This window comes from Schistocerca americana, chromosome 4, assembly GCF_021461395.2.
Source record: "Schistocerca americana isolate TAMUIC-IGC-003095 chromosome 4, iqSchAmer2.1, whole genome shotgun sequence".
Lineage (NCBI taxonomy): Eukaryota > Metazoa > Arthropoda > Insecta > Orthoptera > Acrididae > Schistocerca > Schistocerca americana.
Window position 1 is genome coordinate 96585063 of NC_060122.1, and position 16228 is coordinate 96601290.

Below are 16228 nucleotides of genomic sequence, written 5' to 3' on the forward strand. Positions count from 1 at the left end.
CTACTATTGTTAGTACGGGGGAAGGTCCTCCCGGCATTTTCTCAGCACGCGTGTGTGTGTATGGGGGGGGGGGGGGGGGGGGGGCGCGCTGTCGACTGCTAACAGGTCGCTAATGCGGAAACAGACGACAGCCAAATCCTCCACACGGCACGATATGGTATACTGAGCGAGGGGCAAACTGTTCCTGACAGTATTTGAAAATGTAGCAATAAAATTCAAACGGGACTGTGCCCACAATAATAGGTCACCTCAAGTGTTTTGTGAAGAGGAAGGCAAAGTGGCGGTGCATCAGAAGCATTTCGCACGGAACTGGAAACTTACTTTTCATGCTACGGAGTTCGAGCGAAAACTGAAATACTTGGCATCAACCTTTATATATCGCAAAGACTGGCAGCAGTGAAAGAGGGAACGATTAAGATGTACACCGATTAATACTGTCTGGAACCATGTCGATGAACTCACTTATCAACTATTCAGACCGCTTTATCACTCTTTCAAATAACTGGAAACTGCACTGTCGACTGCAATATATACAGCTTTGATATGAACTGTTATATTTCTTTTCAAGTAAACAGATTGATGATTTTTAGATTAAGAAATAAATAAAAATTGTATTAGATTGTATGCTGTGGCACTACGTTTAGTATGCTTCAGACGGAAACTTTTCCTTCCATGAACTGTTTCCCTTTTCTCCCTCTGAACCTCACAATTTCCCTTAAAAGGAAAACTTTTCGCCAAAATGGAGTCGCCGCCTATGAGGTCTACTCTACTTTTTTCCAGTCTAAATGTACTCTAACACAAAAAATGACGCACCAGAGAAGAGTCATGCAAATAGGTCACAAAATGATATTCTTACAGGTATCGACGGAAAATGCTAAACTGTAACCTTTGGCGGCCGATGGATGAATGTGTGACGCTGTAGCGCAATTTCATCGCCTAGCTGCCAAGGATAGTACACAGGGGATATGTCGATACCTGGGCATAAACTCTACGGTCTACCCGACGGGAGGCCCTAGCCACACGACATTTCCATTTGTGAATTTCATTCCGTGTACTCAGTTGACAGTAACTACGCCTCGCAGACAGCCGCGTGAATGGTATATGAAGATAGTATTAGAGGGGACGTGCAGTTAGGCTCAAAGAAGCCATTTGGAGTAATCGGCGATTCGCTCGACGTATTAATAGGAGCGACGCCACTATTCGACGATGTTGGCAGGAATGGGTGAACCATGGCAGAACACAGCGACAACAAAGAAGCGGTCGACCTAGAGAGACGACGGAACGTGAGGACAGAGAAATCATCAGAGAGGCACTCTGAGCCCTGGACTCATCGTTGACGTAGATCCAACGTGCAACTGGCGCTTCAGTGGCCACAAGGACCATTAATAGGCCGCTCACAGAAAGGGGGTTGAGCTTACGGCAACTCTTTCGCCGACTACCGTTGACCTCTGTGCACCAACAAGCCCGTTTGCAGTGCTGTCGGGCACATTTGGCCTGGTATCTCACTGACTGGAGTAGAATCGGCTTCTGTGATGAGTCCCGCTTAGAACTGAGCCCAATGTCCACCGAAGACGTGTTTGGAGGCGACCCAGACAGTGGTGGGATAGCAACCCGACTCGGCCACCGTACAACACGACAACCAGGAGTAGTGGTCCGGGCTGCCATTTCACTTCATTTTTTTTTTTTTTCTTTTTTCATCAGTCTACTGACTGGTTTGATGCGGCCCGCCACGAAGTCCTTTCCTGTGCTAACCTCTTCATCTCAGAGTAGCACTTGCAACCTACGTCCTCAATTATTTGCTTGACATATTCCAATCTCTGTCTTCCTCTACAGTTTTTGCCCTCTACAGCACCCTCTAGTACCATGGAATTCATTCCCTCATGTCTTAGCAGATGTCCTATCATCCTGTCCCTTCTCCTTATCAGTGTTTTCCACATATTCCTTTCCTCTCCGATTCTGCGTAGAACCTCCTCATTCCTTACCTTATCAGTCAACCTAATTTTCAACATTCGTCTATAGCACCACATCTCAAATGCTTCGATTCTCTTCTGTTCCGGTTTTCCCACAGTCCATGTTTCACTACCATACAATGCTGTACTCCAGACGTACATCCTCAGAAATTTCTTCCTCAAATTAAGGCCGGTATTTGATATTAGTAGACTTCTCTTGGCCAGAAATGCCTTTTTTGCCATAGCGAGTCTGCTTTTGATGTCCTCCTTGCTCCGTCCGTCATTGGTTATTTTACTGCCTAGGTAGCAGAATTCCTTAACTTCATTGACTTCGTGACCATCAATCCTGATGTTAAGTTTCTCGCTGTTCTCATTTCTTCTACTTCTCATTACCTTCGTCTTTCTCCGATTCACTCTCAAACCATACTGTGTAATCATTAGACTGTTCATTCCGTTCAGCAGATCATTTAATTCTTCTTCACTTTCACTCAGGATAGCAATGTCATCAGCGAATCGTATCATTGATATCCTTTCACCTTGTATTTTAATTCCACTCCTGAACCTTTCTTTTATTTCTATCATTGCTTCCTCGATGTACAGATTGAAGAGTAGGGGCGAAAGGCTACAGCCTTGTCTTACACCCTTCTTAATACGAGCACTTCGTTCTTGATCGTCCACTCTTATTATTCCCTCTTGGTTGTTGTACATATTGTATATGACCCGTCTCTCCCTATAGCTTACCCCTACTTTTTTCAGAATCTCGAACAGCTCGCTCCATTTTACATTGTCGAACGCTTTTTCCAGGTCGACAAATCCTATGAAAGTGTCTTGATTTTTCTTTAGCCTTGCTTCCATTATTAGCCGTAACGTCAGAATTGCCTCTCTCGTCCCTTTACTTTTCCTAAAGCCAAACTGATCGTCACCTAGCGCATTCTCAATTTTCTTTTCCATTCTTCTGTATATTATTCTTGTAAGCAGCTTCGATGCATGAGCTGTTAAGCTGATTGTGCGATAATTCTCGCACTTTTCAGCTCTTGCCGTCTTCGGAATTGTGTGGTTGATGCTTTTCCGAAAGTCAGATGGTATGTCGCCAGGCTCATATGTTCTACACACCAACGTGAATAGTCGTTTTGTTGCCACTTCCCCCAATGATTTTAGAAATTCTGATGGAATGTTATCTATCCCTTCTGCCTTATTTGACCGTAAGTCCTCCAAAGCTCTTTGAAATTCTGATTCTAATACTGGATCCTCTATCTCTTCTAAATCGACGCCTGTTTCTTCTTCTATCACATCAGACAAATCTTCACCCTCATAGAGGCTTTCAATGTATTCTTTCCACCTATCTGCTCTCTCCTCTGCATTTAACAGTGGAATTGCCTTTGCACTCTTAATGTTACCACCGTTGCTTTTAATGTCACCAAAGGTTGTTTTGACTTTCCTGTATGCTGAGTCTGTCCTTCCGACAATCATATCTTTTTCGATGTCTTCACATTTTTCCTGCAGCCATTTCGTCTTAGCTTCCCTGCACTTCCTATTTATTTCATTCCTCAGCGACTTGTATTTCTGTATTCCTGATTTTCCCGGAACATGTTTGTACTTCCTCCTTTCATCAGTCAACTGAAGTATTTCTTCTGTTACCCATGGTTTCTTCGCAGCTACCTTCTTTGTACCTATGTTTTCCTTCCCAACTTCTGTGATGGCCCTTTTTAGAGATGTCCATTCCTCTTCAACTGTACTGCCTACTGCGCTATTCCTTATTGCTGTATCTATAGCGTTAGAGAACTTCAAACGTATCTCGTCATTCCTTAGTACTTCCGTATCCCACTTCTTTGCGTATTGATTCTTCCTGACTAATGTCTTGAACTTCAGCCTACTCTTCATCACTACTATATTGTGATCTGAGTCTATATCTGCTCCTGGGTACGCCTTACAATCCAGTATCTGATTTCGGAATCTCTGTCTGACCATGATGTAATCTAATTGAAATCTTTCTGTATCTCCCGGCCTTTTCCAAGTATACCTCCTCCTCTTGTGATTCTTGAACTTCTTCTTCACTTCATAGCAGCACCCATTTGGCTGTCATCTGCAGCTCGTCGAAGATATTCTGTGCCGCGTTTCTTTGCCTTCCATGGCAAGCCATGCTGGGCTTACATTTCAGCAAGAAATGGCCGCCCGAACACGGCAGGATGTTCTACTGCTCGTCTTCGTGCTTCCCAGATCCTACCTTGGCAGCTCCCCAATTGAGAAGGTTTGGAGCATTACGGGCAGGGCCCTCCAACCAGCTCGGCATTTTGGCGATCCGACGCACGAGTTGGACAGGACTTGGCACGGTATCATTAGAAGGATATCCAACAGCTCTATCAGTCAATTCCAAGCCGAATAACTGCTACCATAAGGGCCAGAGGTGAACCAACCCATTATTGACTTGCTCAATCTGTGAAGCTCTTTCTCTTGAATAAATCACCCAGTTTTTCTGAAATTGTTATTTGTTTCTCTGTTCATGTACAATTGTGCATCACATCTATCGATTTCCATCCTGTTCGGATAATTCCTTCATGATGTTTCGTTTTTTATATTAGAGTGTATTTAAAGTACACCCAAGAACTTTGACCTAATTTGTTGGTACTCCATAGTAACAGGAGGTGAGGTATTTTTGACAGAACGAAACTGAATGAGCTCTGCTTTTTTAAAGCTTGAAATTAGTTCTTTACTAGCAAACCAGTTAATGACTAAAACAGAAACGTCATACGCTATTTTCCCAGCAAATTCTTCATTGCTCGGCTTCACAATAAGGGTTGCATAATCTTCAGAAGGACTGATTCTGCTTCATTATTCAAATAAAATCGTAGATCATTAACGTGGACCATCAACAGTTTTGGGCCCACGACTGAACCTGTGGAACTACTGTTGTGAACTCTCACCACGAAGATGATGTGATTTTCTTACTAGTAGTACTCGAACATTCTTGACCAACGTTCTGCATCCTGTTTCTTCAATAGGAACTAAACAACTAGAACTGAACCAGTTAATCATGGAAAATAATAATAATAATAATCACCATATACAGGGCTGCAGCCGGTGATATTTAGGTATTCATGTAACAACTTGATGCTTTACTAAACTCTTAAACTCACACACAGTGACATATATTAAATGGAGATTTTAATTTAAATTTGTTAAGGCATATCTATTCTAGACATATGCTAAACATTCTTGCAATTCCATATAATCTGTAGCTCCCGTTATACAGATTACAATAGCAGTGCTATTTATAACAATTTTATCGATACATCGAAATTGCAAAGCCATGGTGCAGATACTTGTAGTTAAACCACAAGATTAATAAGTGAAAAAGGAATTGAAGACTTAAAAAATGCATTTACTAAATACAGACAAGAAAGTTGTATACAACACACCTGACATTCATGAAGAAGCAACGTAATGTGTAACGTACCCTACATATCTCCTAGCGACATATCGCTCGTGTGTGGGAGCCCTACTACTTATGGCGAAATAGACATTTGGGACTGCACTTTGCGTGTCAAAGAGTATACATAAAATTTCGTTAACACAGTATTTCTGTTCCTTAATCAACTGCTCGTATATTTCTATCGCGGTAATTTGCTTGTTTTCTGTGTTAAGCTTGTACCCATCTACTGACATGGTCGTGTTTTACTTATTGTCGACCGACTTCGCAGACTGACACACACAATACAGCAGTAAAAATTATGCGTCCACTTCGTAAGCAAGTTAATCATTCTTGGTTGTTGTAAGCCAGATAGGGCACTAAAATCAAATCAGTGTCCGAAAGCTGTGCGTCATCCATCTTCGGCAACATACACAATCATGCATGAAATGCGTGCCTCCATTGTGTTGTGTAAAACCTCAAGCTCTTGCAGAAAACTGAACAGGCGCGTGGTGTGTTTCAAGACGACAACAATATGCTTTTGGAAACTGTAATGAAATATCGGTCGAAAGCTGAGTTATGTGCAATTTTTCTTTTTCATTAGTTAGTACTAGTTTACCTACCTCGGAGCCAATGTGCTGAGCTCCAAATCTCTGCGTCAGCTTTCAATCGAGGCTTAAGAGTACGTACGTACTCTTGTTGCCGAATTCTGTGCTGCCGTTGTTCTGAAGCTTGCGAGCTAGTGCATTTACATCAATAGGCACGAGAATCTCGTACAGGTTCTATGTGCTTCTCATAGCACCAATCAGCCGTAGTGCTAATGTAAAGGCAAACTTGAATGGTGTGAAAAATTATATTTTTGAACAATAAATGGGACTGCTCCCCTCAAGGGCTACCACCTTAACGTTGGTGGGGAAGTTTGTGTGTATCAGTGATCCACTGAGCCATGTTGGCAGGAACTGTGCTCCCAGTAGGGTCACCCATGCCAGACAGGTCAGTTGGTGAGACTCCAGACAAAGAGTAGTCCCACCATGGGGCTCCTGTCTTGGGAGTATGTGGGTGGCAACCACATGGGCCCGTTAGCTGAGTCTGACATTACTTCCACTTACTTGTGACAGGCTTCTCTTGTTTTCTTTCCTATAGGCCTCCCTTGGCCAACTCTTACTCTTTCAAACCAAATGGTATTAGGTTTCGAGGCCTGAGGGTGTCTTTCATTTCTCTTTTCTATTCTCCAATAATCAAAGGTTGCCAAATGACACCAGAGTCTGCTCAAGCTGCCGATACCTGTTTGCAGAAACAAAACTCCTGGAAATGACCACTGAAATTTGAGAAATCAATCAGGCCTCGAGGATTTTAATGCAACTCTGCCAATAGACCCCACTCTCACATCCTAGAAGGCAAGAGTCGTGATACCCCTAGACAATGTGTGACACACAGTGGATACAGGCTACAAAGTCAATGGGAGAGGATGAAAGGCGAACTTCTTTCCAGTGCATTTAAATAACCAGAACATATCGGCTCAGGGAGACAACCCAGAAAGAAAATCCTGGTCCTCATAGAAGGGGAATGAGCAGACGGCAGATAACCAACTCTCAGAAAACATAGACTATTCCCAGTACGCAAACGAGCCTCGAAAACAGGACGGTCTCAAAGGTAAATGACAAGGCTACGAAAAAGGACAAGCGACAATGGATAAATGGAGACATCAAAGTAGCAACCTGGAATGTGAGAGGAATTTCCCAACAGGAGGTCGAACTAGTAAATATACTAAGCGTCATGAATATGGATGCTGCAGCACTCACAGAAACTAAAAATATATTGAGAGGATATAAATGTGTAGGGGATTACATTATGTTCTATAGTGGTATTGAACAACATTGTAAGATGGCAAGAACTATGCCCCTTACATGAAGTCATTAAAAATCACCTAACTCACGTTGAGCGAACAGTAGGGCTGAACAAAATGACTGACAAGGCACAATGCATCTTGTAGAGGGTATAGTATGGACGTATTAGAATAATTAATCTCAGGTAATGGTTTTAAAGTAATTCACACGACATGAAAACTTTGTGGAAACGAGTCGATTTACTGGAGGCTAGTTTACCCCAGGGAAGTACCCAGAATTGACTGTGGCCGCTGGGGGAGCAGCTAAGGGAAGCGACAATAGGCAGCTTAGGGCAGCTCAAGCTCTGAGAAAGCGGTAATGCGGCACCGGCTCCAGCCGCCTTAAGATGAGTGACAGTGAGTGGGTGGTTGACCCTGACTCCATGCTGGTGTACCGGGAAACAGATGGAGAACTTTATGCCTGTTGATAAATGTCCGTCGTCCCATTTTCTGTGAAACATGCGAGAAAGCCGCGCAAAGCTACGGTGGAGCAGTCAACAGAGGTCAAAATATGCGTATTCGTGACTATAGCAACTTCATGGTGAATTCACGGTCCGCAGAGCCTGAAGAAAATCAGGTGAAGAGCGACAGCATGAAATACGCCGGCCTCCAATGGGAACATAGGACCAAGGAATTTGAAGTACTCTCCTGGGAGTCAGAATTCCGGAAAAATAGGTGATCGTGCAGACGCTAACCTTGATGGGTGGCCTGGGAGGAGCGAAATAGCAGAAGTTGAGAGGAAGGGAAATTTTGTGGGAATTTGTTCACTTCCCAGAGCAGGCATTGGTCGGCACTGGGAAGCGACGCATAATTAACGCGACTTGCACTGCAATTGCCGTAAGTAATTTTGCTGGAGGGGAAACCGAGGTGAAGAGTGGACTGTGAGAAGTCTCCGTAGAGGTCTTCCATTCCCAGCTTTCCCAGAGTGTGGACGTGGTGTTCTCGACTCAGCTTGCCTGAAAAGAGTGAGCATCTCTGCAGTTTAGGACTTAGCAAAGGGAACGATTGAGCTTGGAAATAGGAAGTTTTGGTTCAGTTATGCACTGAGCAAGATAGCTAGGAGTGAATAGATGAGCACAGCCTTGCAGCACCACGAGGTCGGCCGATGTCCACACAACGACACCACTCCACCCCGCTGTATTCGGTGATATTGCGCCCTCTCCGGCCACTGATTAATTTGTTGGATCACGTCGGCAAAGTTTCCACGAGGGTTCATGTTCCGTGTATTGTAGAGTTCTTCTCGCACTTCGCATTACGCCTGGGTCAGTCGATAGGAATTACTTTTGAGTATCGCGCTTTACTCCACACAAACGCAATTTATTACTACTGCCTGATAGGAGAGTCTTGTAATGTCATGATTGAAGGTCTTGAGTTAAAATAAATTTGTGCTAATCGACTGCATCTGTTTTCAATCAAGTAGTTGAAATCCCAAGTTACTTTCTTAATTAATTTTATGTTCCACATTTGCATCTGGTGTTCAATAGCTGAATAAAACATCAATGTGCACCCCTTTTTAATTAAAAGTGATCAATTCTGAATACATTAATGTCAACACTGCCACCGCAGTTCAATCAGGAGTCACAGGGCCATATTACTTTTTTGCATTATCCGATATTGTGGCAGTTTGCACTCTCTGTTGATCTGTTAGTCAATTAGTTGGGGTGAACACACGCCAAAACCAGCTAAGTGACGGGTGGGGTGTTACATATGGCTGACCCATTGTAATCTCCCCACGGAAAATTACCCTCTACCACGCAATAATTAATAATGGTCAACCAAATCATCCACATGTATTTACGTTTGAAAAGTATCTGATCAGATTTTTTAGTAATATATGCGCCGACAGCTCGTCGACGCCAAGGTATTTTTCTAGTACGTTTATTCTTTGGAACAACAGAGGTACAGAAATGTATGCTCCATGGTTATTATAGGAAGAGAGAGGAACAGCTTCGGAAGTATCGGTTGGAAGATTGTCGGATTGCTAAAGGAGATTCATTTACTCTTCTTCGCGCTAAAGCGAGCTAGGAAAGTTTGTGCCGCTAGCGTGATAGATAAAGAGAAAGAAAAACCTGTAAAAGAAAATTACGTGAGACTTGGAACCAACAGAAAACGGAACATGTACGGAAATGGATTCAATATACAATTTTCCTCAGAAATAAGGTTTGTGACCATTTTATTCTAGAGTGAATGACGAATGAGTTCTCTGTCTGAACCATTGATGATTGTCTGGGCCCTGTAATTAATTGGGAAGTTTCAGCTGTGACGAAGAGAGCCTGCAATCTCTTGAGTTTTTTGAAATCGTCCAAAAAGGCTTCGTCCACATCTGAAATTTTAGATCTGTCGTAAACTGAACGAATTGTTCAAACGATCGATTTTCCTAACTGAATGCACCGCTTAATAATAATAACAAATGTAAAGATCTTTTCTAGCAAGCCAGCCGCTGAATATTAAAACGAAGGGCTCCACCAGAGATTCTACTAGGCTGATTTCACGTAAATAATATATTTAAACTGTACACAGATAAAGGACAGAGAGAGAGAGAGAGAGTGAGAGAATCCTCCATTAGCATAATTGTTTCTCTGTCTTTTCACGGATCAGCCTAACTAGAAAACACGAAGCCCTGACTTTATTGTACCGATGTATGTGTGAGAGGGAAAGAGCGATAAAGGCGACAGATACACTTCTGTACAGACAAAACATTACACCAAGTTAGCGGCAAGCTGCATTCACATAGACTTTCATCATTTACAAAAGCAGAGTAGAATTCATTATAATGGCCAATCCGTGACAGGACACGTTTTTGGACGTTGTTAAAATAATTTTGTTCTCTGTTTCATGTGAACTACGACGAGACAACTTAACTTGGAAAAGAGAAGAAATACTCGCAGGCAAATTAAGTGGATCTACAAATAAAAGCAGCACGCTGGGCGCAGAATAAAGCGTCATGCGGAGGGTGAGTCCCACCGCCACACCTTCACCTGCCTCTGTTAGGCCAAATTTTACTGCCTGACTCCCGTAGTACTATCACCGTCAGAGGGTGGTACGGGACTACAAGTCCCACCGCCACACCTCCAAAGTGAATTGCAGTGACGCAGTCACTGCCCTGTGGAAATTTACTGCCTCACCAACACAGTTAGACCGCAATAGACCGGTGATGCTGTATTGTAACATATCACCCCGGACTACAAGTCCTTTTAAAAAAAAAAAAAAAAAAAAAAAAAAAAAAGCAGAATAAAGGCCAGATCTATAATGTTTTTTAAAAAGCTTGCTAGTATTGAGGAAGTAGACGTAGATTTGAACATTTACTAATTGTGTTCATTCCAGACGTAGTTTAATTGGCCTGCCCTAGTTGCATTTACCTGTAAAAGTACTATAAGAAAGTAGCCACAGAAGTATTCTTGTGTGAAGGGAGATATATACATATTGACTGTAGAACATTTATATGGTTTTAACTAGGGCAATGTTTAAGATGAGTCAAGCAGAGCAGAGCAACACGCAACAGCCTTCAGCTGTGAGCACGGATAATAGTGATGTAGTAAGAAGTGTTGTAGAACCGATCGCTACAGATAGTGCAATAGAACGCCCGGTAGACACGGCTGGAGATGTAACAGCAAGTATGCAACATGGATTAGATCCATTAGTAATTATCATGAGACAGATGCAGATGATAACCGAGAGCATGAATAATATGAGGGGCAAAATGATTTGAATGCGAAATTAGCCTCAGTTACTGAGGGGCAGGAAAATCTGAAAGCTGAGATTAAGCAGCAGTTACATGACAGTTTTTCCGAATTAGAGCAGCGGATAGAGGCGAAGACAAAGGAACTTAAAGATCAGGCCGAAGAGACGGAACGAAAATTAACTGCACAAATAGAATTGGTTAAAGCTCAATGTGAGGAATCTACTCAACGCGTACGTGTAGAAATGAAGGAGTATGTGGCTATTAAGATAGATACCGTAAGGGAACAGGTGGAAATGGTGCCGCAATTAGTACAAAAGCAAGATGCCATGTCATGTGCAATTGCGCAACTTCCTGAATTGGCACGTACGCAGACGAACCTAAAGGAAAGTGTTGAACATCTGACCGAACGTCAAGACGTTATAGACCACCAAATTAATGTATTAACGGGTAAATTATCCGAAATCACATTAGAGAAACAAAAGGCTAATGTGTGAAAACGTTGAGCAAAATGTTAAAGCAGCATTCCAGAGTCTATGCGGCAAACAGGAAGAGAATTTGTTTGCGAAAGGACTTGAGGAAGTGCGACAGCAGTTAGGTGCTGATTTCGAGCATTGGAAACAAACGATAGAAGAGTCGATACGCGTTTCACAACAAGGCTCAGAACAAATGAATACCGGCCAGCAGCAGAAGTTGGCAGCGTCTGTAGAGCCAGTTACTGCACATTCGCACACGATACCGACTTGTGTGAGTAACTCGAATATTAAATTGCCACGAGCTAGTTGTTCGCGTGAAGTTTTATCTGACGGAGATTACGAAAGCCTTTGCCATGCCGAAGAAAAAATGATAAAGCATCGGCAATTCCAGATTTTTAACACTGACAAAAGGGGGGTCCATCCGATTGTTTTTATCCGTAGTTTTAGAGGAGTGCTACCCAGAAATTGGTCGGAGTGGCAGAAAATCAGTTTCGTGACTGGGTATATACAAGGTTCGGGGGCGATCTGGGCCTCGGACATGACTTCTGTTTGCTCGACATATGACGATTTTGAGAAAGCGTTTTTAGCAAAATTCTGGTCAGAAGGGGTACAGGAACGCCTAAGGCAGGAGGTGCTCTACCCAGAGCCTTTCTCTTTTTCAAAAGGAAGCCTTAGGAAGTATTTTGGAAAATATATAAACAAAACTAGATATTGGGACAGACCTATGCCTTTGCCAGACATAATAAACATACTTAAGGCAAGATTACCAACTAACGTCCGGAATCAATTAATTTACGGGAACGATAAAGACTTGGAGTCGTTCCTCACGACGTTAGATCATATAGACATTATAGAAGAGAGCAACCAGAAAGCCCGTAACAACAGATTCAAATATAGGGAGATAGAACCTCCGCCAAATGGTAGGCAAGGGAACGCACAGAGATCGATAAATAGTGGAGAAACCCCTCAAAATCTCAATAATAATACCGGCAATAGTCTTGCGAGGGGCTATCCAAGGAACAACAGGAATGGGAAACGATACAATCCCGTATGGGGGAACGAAAGGAATTTCAGACCGCAAGCCTGGAACAATAACAGTAATAGAAAGTGGAATCAACCGGGGGGAATAGATTCAAATAACCAACATCAGTGGGGACGGACATCTACGAATCAACCGGTAATTACCGAAGTGACGGACGATGTCAACCACCAGGCGAATCAAAATCCAACAAACTTGTAAGGACCCACTCGTGCCCCGGAGGAGCGGTCAACAATTGGTTGAGGGGCAACAGGATATGTGTACCCATGCTAACGTATAATGATGGACGATTACTGGCAGATGAATTGACCGAGGACTTAGAACTCCAAGATGAGGATAAGGAACAGGTGGCAGTAGCCGAAGTGCAAGTCATTTTGGAGACTGTACCTATAGTGGCGGTTTTGGACACAGCTGCAACCACGAATGTTATTTCGGAGGCTCTATTCAACAAGATCAGAAATATAAGACGAGTACCAATTTTTCCAGTTCAAAATTGCAGAATATTAGGCGCCGTTGGGGCTAGATCGGCTAATGTAAAAGTGCAGTCACTACTTAGTGTACAGACGGATGCAGAATAGATTTTAAAACAGGAAAAATTTGGTTAAATGTAAATAAACAAGAAATTGAGTTGGACTTGTTGAAAAAGGAAAGCCTTGCCAGAAAATACACTCCTGGAAATTGAAATAAGAACACCGTGAATTCATTGTCCCAGGAAGGGGAAACTTTATTGACACATTCCTGGGGTCAGATACATTACATGATCACACATACAGAACCACAGGCACATAGACACAGGCAACAGAGCATGCACAATGTCGGCACTAGTACAGTGTATATCCACCTTTCGCAACAATGCAGGCTGCTATTCTCCCATGGAGACGATCGTAGAGATGCTGGATGTAGTCCTGTGGAACGGCTTGCCATGCCATTTCCACCTGGCGCCTCAGTTGGACCAGCGTTCGTGCTGGACGTGCAGACCGCGTGAGACGACGCTTCATCCAGTCCCAAACATGCTCAATGGGGGACAGATCCGGAGATCTTGCTGGCCAGGGTAGTTGACTTACACCTTCTAGAGCACGTTGGGTGGCACGGGATACGTGCGGACGTGCACTGTCCTGTTGGAACAGCAAGTTCCCTTGCCGGTCTAGGAATGGTAGAACGATGGGTTCGATGACGGTTTGGATGTACCGTGCACTATTCAGTGTCCCCTCGACGATCACCAGTGGTGTACGGCCAGTGTAGGAGATCGCTCCCCACACCATGATGCCGGGTGTTGGCCCTGTGTGCCTCGGTCGTATGCAGTCCTGATTGTGGCGCTCACCTGCACGGCGCCAAACACGCATACGACCATCATTGGCACCAAGGCAGAAGCGACTCTCATCGCTGAAGACGACACGTCTCCATTCGTCCCTCCATTCACGCCTGTCGCGACACCACTGGAGAAGGGCTGCACGATGTTGGGGCGTGAGCGGAAGACGGCCTAACGGTGTGCGGGACCGTAGCCCAGCTTCATGGAGACGGTTGCGAATGGTCCTCGCCGATACCCCAGGAGCAACAGTGTCCCTAATTTGCTGGGAAGTGGCGGTGCGGTCCCCTACGGCACTGCGTAGGATCCTACGGTCTTGGCGTGCATCCGTGCGTCGCTGCGGTCCGGTCCCAGGTCGACGGGCACGTGCACCTTCCGCCGACCACTGGCGACAACATCGATGTACTGTGGAGACCTCACGCCCCACGTGTTGAGCAATTCGGCGGTACGTCCACCCGGCCTCCCGCATGCCCACTATACGCCCTCGCTCAAAGTCCGTCAACTGCACATACGGTTCACGTCCACGCTGTCGCGGCATGCTACCAGTGTTAAAGACTGCGATGGAGCTCCGTATGCCACGGCAAACTGGCTGACACTGACGGCGGCGGTGCACAAATGCTGCGCAGCTAGCGCCATTCGACGGCCAACACCGCGGTTCCTGGTGTGTCCGCTGTGCCGTGCGTGTGATCATTGCTTGTACAGCCCTCTCGCAGTGTCCGGAGCAAGTATGGTGGGTCTGACACACCGGTGTCAATGTGTTCTTTTTTCCATTTCCAGGAGTGTATAATAGTGGGGTCAGTGTGCAAGTAATCAGGACTGCACAAAATTCTAAACAGCACGTAAATAATGAGTTCCAAGTCAAAGGAGACTTCAGTCAATTAGTGTATGAGAAGTTAAATGAATCCGACTGCATTATTGAAGAGCAGAAGAAGCAGCTCAAAGAATTATTATTAGTGTATGAAAACGTGTTTGACGAAAGGCCAGGAGTTATTAAGGGATACATATGCCACCTCTACGTTAAGCCACACGAAACGTATTGTAGAACTGTCTGTCCTGTTCCCTGGAGGTTAAAGGCTCAAGTTCAAAAAGAAATAGATCGCATGTTGAAATGGGGTTTGATCGAACCCTCTACAAGCCCATACTGCTCCCCATTGTTGGTCGTGCCAAAAGCAAATGGAACTGTGAGACTGGTACTCGACGCCAGGGAAATAAATAAAATCATAATTCCAGTGAGAACACATCCGGAAAACATAGACGAACTGATACAACGGTTCCAGGATGTCCAATATTTGACGAGCATCGATTTGCGGAGTTCGTATTGGCAGGTCAAGCTGGATGAGTTATCAAGGAAATATACAGCTTTCATTTATGCCGGAAGAAGTTACCAATTTACTGTAGTTCCTTTCGGACTCAACATTAGTGCTGGAATCTTTATAGCAGCTCTAGATTATGCTCTAGGCCCAGAACTAAGAAGCAGGATAACAGTATTTGTTGATGATATGCTTATTGCATCGAAGACCTGGGAGGAGCATATTACCTTACTGAGTCGGGTGTTGGACGTGTTCAAAACCATGGGAATAACTGCTAACCTACAGAAATCCCATTTTGCACTAAACAGAATCAAGTTCCTGGGGCATATAGTTGACGCAAAGGGAATTTTACCGACCAAGGAGAAGCTAATTGCGATTAGTAAGTTTCCAACACCGAGAAATAGGAGGCAATTAAAAGGGTTTATGGGTCTTGCCTCATTTTTTAGAAGATTTATAACGAATCAGGCCATGAATGCAGCAGCTCTAAATAGTTTGCTGAAGAAGGATGTGCCCTGGCTCTGGACATTAGAGTGTCAAGAAGCATTTGAAGAGATAAAGAAGCAATTAGTAAATGCACCGCTTTTGTACCATCCGGACATGCAAGAGGAATTCTACTTGTCAACAGATTCGTCAAATGTGGGTCTTGGAGTGTGCCTTTTCCAAGTACGCAAGATAAATGGACAGCTTACCTTTTGTCCTATTGCGTTTGCTAGTCGTGTTTTGTCCAACTGTGAACGAACGTACACGACGACAGAATTAGAGGCTCTTGCGGTCGTCTGGGGATTTAAAAAATTTCATTATTATTTATATGGGTCGAAGACTATCGTACATTGCGATCACCAATCATTAACGTTTTTACAAACGTGTAAACTGTTACACCCCAGGCTGGCTAGATGGACGCTCGCTCTGCAACAATACCAGTTTAAGATCGTACATGTCTCAGGGCAGCAAAACATTATTGCTGACGCTCTATCAAGGTCACCGCAGGGTTTAACAAAAGAGATTGAAGTAAATAATTCCTCAGAATTCCCTGTATTGCTGCTGCAGGAAAATCCATTTAAGACGTACTACGTCAATTTGTGTGTGCATATGGCCCAGTTACAGAAAAAGGATGCTCAATGGGGAAGTGTCATTCAAAGGTTACAACAGCAACCTTCGGATCAGATGGCAAACTATTA